Source organism: Tachyglossus aculeatus, chromosome X1 (assembly GCF_015852505.1).
Source record: "Tachyglossus aculeatus isolate mTacAcu1 chromosome X1, mTacAcu1.pri, whole genome shotgun sequence".
Lineage (NCBI taxonomy): Eukaryota > Metazoa > Chordata > Mammalia > Monotremata > Tachyglossidae > Tachyglossus > Tachyglossus aculeatus.
Genome location: NC_052101.1, coordinates 106,391,847 through 106,399,509, shown reverse-complemented (window position 1 = coordinate 106,399,509; position 7,663 = coordinate 106,391,847). Strand labels below are relative to the sequence as shown.

General features: G+C 41.0%; 1 non-coding gene across 1 annotated transcript; it reads left to right on the top strand.

Annotated features, from left to right (window-relative positions):
* The first annotated feature begins 2,774 nt into the window (after window positions 1–2,774).
* Window positions 2,775–2,912, top strand: LOC119920676. The gene has a single exon (XR_005448406.1). It is a non-coding gene; the product is annotated as a small nucleolar RNA SNORA7 (small nucleolar RNA).
* Window positions 2,913–7,663: the final 4,751 nt, after the last annotated feature.

Here is a 7,663-nt window from a genome sequence, read left to right as displayed (position 1 = left end):
GTCTCTATTGCAGTTAAATTTTTGCCTAGCTATGGTCCTTTTTTCAATAATACATGGTGGAATGCAAGTTTTCACTAAACTGCCCTAACTTGCATTTTTCTTCTTGAGCATCAAAACCCTTTTTCTGTTTGTTCTTTTTTCTCTCAGTAAATGTTAAAATAAGTCTCAATCGTTTTCTTGGGAACCTGCCAAAGAAACAATAAGTTTTTTATATCCCTTATTTGGCAACTAGACTTTTGTTTGCCTACTTTGCTAAAGATGTAGCTCAGGCAGAATGCTAAAATTATAGCCAATCTGGGAGTGACTATTCTTTTCAACACAGGGTGTGTCATATCTGTATTTCACATCATAATACAAGGTGTCGGAACATGTGGCTTGGAGAGTCTGCTCAAAAATCTGGATCTCCCTAATCAACTAACTCTTAATGCCAGAGTTAAAATCATATGGTGCCAAAGAAAGAGAGCTAAATTTATGTTCTATGCTTAAAATCACCATTTCTGCACTTTGTACATAAGATGCAGCAAAAAAATCAGCCTTGCTGTTAAGCAAAGGAAAAATCAGTCTTTTCTTTCATTTCTTTTCTTTATAATTAAGTGCTAAAAGAACAAGCTGAAAAATCTCCAAATTATCCCTCAGTTCCCCTGATCCAAATGGCGAACAGTTACAGTTTTACAGACAAAAATAGCATTATATTTGAAGTTTACTGCTATATCATCCATCAGGGCAGCTGCCCCTGTTTCTTTCCCGCAGACAAGTCAAAGGAAATGAATAGTCTGCTTCAGTGGTGGCCCCACAGCTGTGTTTGAGACCACTACAGAAGGTTGTTTTTTTTTTTCACGTCCCTGTAACAAACTGGGGAACATCACTAATTCTTACTAATGACTGGAAGATATACTGCAAATTACCAAATCATCTGGATTAGCAGGACTGTGAATGAAGTCAAGAATTGGGCCTTAATCAACTGTGCTTTATTATACTTGTGAACAACGTTGAGTGAATCCCCTCTTAAAAACAGAATCCAAGCATATGGATAAAATAGTCATCCTAGTGGAGAGCAATTATCTAAGACCTTTAGGAAAGCAGTGAATGGTTTGCATTTCAATATGAAACTGTTTTGGTTTTGGCGGGGGGGGGGGGGGGGGTGTCTTTGACATGCTGTCAATGAAGTCAAGGCATGTAACTGAAGAAAAGGATTAGAATGGAAAGTTTTATTTTTAACACAATTATAGACAATTTGGAAGGAGTCATTCTCTACAAACACAATTTACATAGAAAAAGAATAGATGCTGGGCTTCAGCATAGACTTTTGGGATTGTTGATAGGTGCAGAAAAAATAACTGAATTTGTGAGCTTTCTTGCCAGTTACATAATGACCAGTAATAGTTGGAATTGGTCTTAAAGTTTCGTTTCTAATTAGGCTCTCTTTTTAAGCTATAAGAAGCGGTTGTCCTTGGTTGTAGGAGTGTTATCCTAATCAAAATAGAAATTTTAGCACATCAAAGGTGTAAGAGCTTTTAACCCATCTAACAAAGTATCTTAGTATTTCCTCAGCTTCAGAAGACCTTTGAATTGCCTGTTGAGATTTTATGCTTAAACCTCTATTAGGAGTGTTTGAATGTAAACCCATTCAGTTCTCTTAAATATGAAATTAAATATCAACCCCTAGCAGGGCCACTATGATAGACTTCACTGATAAAAAATACTTCTCACTCCAAGTGAGAATAACACAGAAGATATATTTTTAAAATTCTTGTGGCAACAGCACATACCTGAAGAAACACCTGGTGATTTTGTCTTTTCCTATTGTGGATCTGTTGCCAAATTATAATTTCTCACATTTTGGTGATTAAAATGCCCTGCAGGTGCTACTTAGTTTCTCAATACTAAATATTAAAAGACTCGGTGATAACTAGACCTTGTGTTAGCCTTTTTTATTTTCCACTTATCATTTTAGTTATGACTGTAAGGTGTAATTTATCAAATGCACAATGAGAGGTTATCAAATGCTCATTTCAGTAAAAGAAAGAGGAACATTACCCTCAAGAGATAAATCTTTCATTAAACTTTACAAAGACCTTAAGCAGTTTCTACCCCATTTATCATTTCTAGTCTTTTTTTAATGCTCCAGCTGCCAGTGTTTAGAAAGCAGTGCAGGGCAGACAGCCAAAATAAGGGCTGGCTGCTGGTAGAATGGATGAAACTTCTGTACCATATCTAACATTTTCTCTCACCTTAGGAAATTATGTAAAAATTACCTAGGTTGCATGGTGGTAATAGTTTTCATGTGAGTCTAAACTATCATATCCCCAGTCCTCTATTTTTGCAATTTTGAGGACATAGAAAAAGTCGAATGATCTTGCAGAATTCCCAAAGATTGGGAAAATTCACCTAGTTTAATGGAAATGAATTAGTTTAAAAACAGTAATATTATTTTGGTTAGTATTCTGATGTCCACAAATTGGCATTTCTTTTTTCTCAAGATGGAGGATATTCGCTCTTGCTGTGGCATTTCTTTTCAGTTACCAACTCATGTAGTTTTTAAAATGATCACCCACTTATACTGCAGAAATGCAAATAAAAATATCCATAAAAAGAGATAGTGAGCCCTGTGTGGGACAGGGAATGTGTCTGCAGTTTGACCTTGTGGAAAGATCACTGGACTGAGTCAGTAGACCTTGTTCTAACCCTGATTCCTCCACATACCTGCTGCGTGACCCTGGGTGAGTCACTTAACTTCTCTGCGCTTCAGTTTCCTCAACTGTAAAATGGGAATTCACCTCTCAGGGTCACACCTGGAGAATTTCCAGGACTCTACCAGTCTCGACTATGGGAGGGAGAGTCAAGCAGAGGCACATCCACTCCACTCCTAGCTTGGGCGGTGGCTAGTAAATGGAAGGCAGTCTGCTGCAAGTCAAAACTCCCCTGTGCTGGGCAGCAGCGTCATGGGAGAGAATAGAGGGCAGAGAGTCAGGTTTACTGCATGGAAGGAAGCAATGGTAAACCACTTCCAGATTTTTACCAAGAAAACTCTCTGGAAACACAACCAGAACGATTGCAGGTGAAAGTGGGGTGTTCTGGGAGAGATGTGTCCATGGCGTCGCTATGGGTCGTACACAACTCGACAGCATAAGACCACAACAACAACAAAATGGGAATTAAATCCTTGTTCGCCCTTCTCCTTAGAATGTGGGCCCTAATGTAGGACAGGGACTGTATCCAATTTGATTGCCCTGTACCTACCCCAAGTCTTCTTATAGTGCTTAACACATAGTAAACAATTATTATTACAATTATAAATTTGTAGCAATGCCAAGTGCATAGCACACATCGTAAGTGCTTTATGCCATAATAATAATTATTATTAAAATATGTTTCTTTTTCCAACTTTTAGAAGTTTAGCTAAAAAAATTAGACCCTATCACATTCACTTTCCTATGCCGCGGACAATCTAAGCTGTCAGTGCCACTGACCCTTTTGTAAACCACAGAAAGGGAGATGTGGAATATAGAGAGAGCCCTGGAGAAGCTGAGCATGCTCAGTGCCTTCAGTCAGCCTAGCCATATGGTGAACACCCTTCCACGTTTGAACCAAAATCACTAGTTTTCCTTCCTACCTCTAGCAGTCGACCATCCAGGTGATGGATGGAGTTGCTAAAGAGGAGGACTGGGGAGGAAAGGCAAATACTACATGTGATCCCAGCACCATCAGCATGTTAAGTAGGCTGGCTGCTACCTGGCTGGAATTATATTTTACAGATGCAGAGAAGCTCTGAAGTAAAGACTCTGAAGTGAGGGTATGTAGAATTCATGCCATTCTGTTCAGCTGAGCTCCTCTCTGTTGTACCAATTTCAGGCTTTCAGGGCACCTCTGGGTTCTAGCCATTGGGCTTTTCATTGTCCTCCAAGCTCTGCTCTTTCCTACCATCAAAGAGCCGGCTCTATGACGGCTTGGCACATTTTGTGCTACATCCCATTAATCCAGCAAAATCCTTTAAAATGATAATAATAATAATGATGGTATTTGTTAAACACTTACTATGTGTAAAGCACTGTTCTAAGCGCTGGGGAGGTTACAAGGTGATCAGGTTGTCCCACGGGGGGTTCACGGTTTTAATCCCCATTTTACAGATGAGGTAACTGAGGCACAGAGAAGTTAAGTGATTTGTCCAAAGTCACACAGCTGAAAATTGGCAGAGCTGGGATTTAAACCCATGATCTCTGACTCCAAAGCCCATGCTCTTTCCACTGAGCCACGCTGAAATGAACGGTTTAAAGCAGCTCCTGACCGTCGGACCACAGACCCTCTGGCTCCGGCCCTGGGGAGAGAAGAGGAGATGTAGGCACTGGGTTTGTCCACCCCCTTGCAAGTGGGCTGGGATTGTGCCCTGGTGAAAGATGAAACTTGTTTTCTTTTTATTTTTAAAAAATGACAAAAAATAAATCCCCTGGGCCAGCAGTGGTCTGAGCCCCAGGCGACCCCCGGACTAGGGAGCACTGTAGCCACTGCCTGGCCCAGTGGGGGTAGACTGTTCCTCTATCCAGACTGGCCTCATCCACCCCCATGTCTGGCTGGAGCCAACCCGACTGAGGGCCAGCCCATGACTTGGGGCCCAACAGCTCTGGCACCTACCCCGAAATCCACAAAGGGCCCGCACTTGTGCCTCCACTGTGGCTGCACAAGGGGATGTGTGCCACACCAACATCAGAATGGGTCATATGACTGGTAGGGCAAGGCGGCGCCATGTCGGGTCATTGTTCGACCCCTTTTACTAGGGACCTTTAGAAATGATAGGATGTTCAGAAAAATGTATAATCTAACCAAACCCCTGTTATGCAAATCACACCCTCATCACGGCCCAAAAGAGCCATGTTTGGAATTCCTTAATAGGCAACTCCACCTCAAACTTTGGAGAGGGAATATCCTGTATCCTTAAAACCTCCGTACCTCACCATTTCCCCTTATCTCCCCTCCCATCTGCAACTCACCATACTTCTCCATTATGCCCTGTCTTCAACTTTTGGTTGATGCAGATGTGGTTAAAAATACAAAACATATCCACCATGAAAAGGCATTGCTTAAGGAAATGAATACAGTAAATTGTGAAGTGTAAAAACAGGCCCTGTTAAATCTGAAGACAAACCACCATCACTAATGTCCTAAATCTGGACAGGCATCATAAAAGCCAAACGGATTTCAGTGAGTGAAGAATGGACCTGAAATAAAATGTGTGCTATCTCAGGGATTTTTTTAGACTAATTTAAAATGAAAGTGGATGGTGATTAGTTATGTGCAACCACCAATTTTACTTTCAAATCCCCACTATGAGACGTTCTGAGGTTTGAGTGGTTGGAACAAAATCTCATCAATCTTACTCATGGTTTAAAATTTTGCTGCAAACCTTTCATGTTCATAATGTTCCATGAAATCAGTATATGGCTAGATTTTTGTATAATTGTGTGTGCGTGTGTGTGTGTGTGTGTCTCCATGCTACCTAGTGCAAAGGCAAAGATCTAGAGGAGTGAGGAAAATAATACCACTGAACTACCACTATCAATGAAAGATGTTAGAACTTAGACTGATTTTAACACAAATTGAAACTGAAGCCTAAAGTACTATAAGAAACTTAGTAGGGCCACTTTGTTTCCTTTTATTAAAGAAGGGAAAAGTGTTCTCTTTCCTAGCTGCCGCCACTGCTGACTCTTGATTTATAGCTCAAATAATTCCATGGAAGGTCTAAGACTCCTGTAGAAAAATAAGTTTGTCTAATGATTGAATATGCATTGGAAAATGAAGTGCATATTTTTCCAAACTGAGGCAAATTCACTGCTTTCTCCATAGGCATTGTGGATTAGTTGCAGGTAATGCTGGTCTTTGGCATCTTGAGGGCTCATTCACCGTGCTCAGTGCTTGTAGTGGATGGCATAATAACATTTCTGGAGATAACTTGCCCGCCTCAGGGACATCAGACTTCAGAGGAGTAAAGCAAGGCCAAAGAGTGGGGGAGAGGAAATTGAAAGAATTCAAAGTTGGACATTTTGAGATATCATCGGTGCTAGGGTAGCGTATGTATATAATGAGGGAAGGTTCCCTATGGCTCCTATTTCTGACCCTGTAAAAGTGGTCAAGTGGATTCCCTTGACACCACCCCTGGATAAATTTAAAGGAATCAAGCATCTCTTCTTCTTCCCTCTGTCATTTATTTATGTATATTAATGCCTGAATCCCCCTCTAGATTGTAAGCTCATTGTGGGCAGGGAATGTGTCTATTGTTATATTGTACTCTCCCAAGTGCTTACTACAGTGCTCTGCACACAGTAAGAGCTCAGTAAATATGATTGAATTTCCAAATCTTGGGCAGGGAGAGTTCTCACGATCCTTTCCCATGGTAATAACTAATGGAGCCACAGATCTCCTCCCCTGCCACCCTAGGTTCCAGCAGGAAACATACCACTTAAAGCACTGACAATGCTGACCTTTAAATCCTACTTTGGTTAGAATTTTGTTAAGTGCTTGAGCTCTTAACTTTCATTTAGTACTGTGAGCCCACTATCGGGTAGGGACTGTCTCTATGTGATGCCAATTTGTACTTCCCAAGCGCTTAGTACAGTGCTCTGCACATAGTAAGCGCTCAATAAATACGATTGATTGATTGATTGATTTAGTAGGGTAAACTAATTTCACAAATAATTCTAAAAGCTCATTTTGGCCTGTAATTCAAATTTCTTCCCTGACCATAAACGAGAAGCAGTGGGGCCTAGTGAACAGAGCAGGGGCCTTGGAGTCATTCGTTCATTCAATCGTATTTATTGAGTGCTTACTGTGTGCAGAGCACTGTACTAAGTGCTTGGAAAGTACAACTTGGCAACAGATAGAGACAATCCCTACCCAACAATGGAGTCAGGGGCCCTGGTCCTGGCTCTAGGGCCACTTTTCTGCTGTGTGACCTTGGGCAAGTGACTTACCTTCTCTGTGTCTAAGTTTCCCCGTCTGTAAAATGGGGATTAAATTCCTGTTCTACCTCTCCCTTAGACTGTGAGTCTTGTGTAGGACAGGGACTGAGTCAGACCTGATTATCTCATATCTATCCCAGCAGTTAGTATAGTGGTTGGCACATAGGAAGTGCTAGGAAGTGCTTAACCAGTAACACAATTATTATTAATAGCAAACATGAGATAAAATTTTCTCATTCTCTCAACTACTTCTTCTCTTATAGAGGTGATGATGGTCAAACATTAAGAAATGAAAGGATAAGTAGGAGGGAAAGAAGAGGTAAATCTAAGGCCATACACAATCCCCAGAACTGGATCACCTCCAATGAATGCTTCTCCCACTCCAATACTTGGCTGCAGAATCTGTTGGTGGAAATCAAGACACTAGGGCAACTTTACTCCTTTCAAATTCATCCTCACCTGATCTCAGTAACATTAGTTCTGGTTTTGCATCTTTTCCCATGTCCCTTAACCACTCCAACTATTTAATCAATTGTCAATCAATGGTATTTATTGAGCACTTACTTTGTGCACTGTACTAAGCATTTGGGAGAGTACAATGTAACAGAGTTGGTAGACACTATTCCAGACTTTTAACTGTTTCCCAAAACCCGAAGCATCCCCACATGCTGCCTTTCTCATTGCAGATAACCTTGTCAGCTACTTTGGTGACA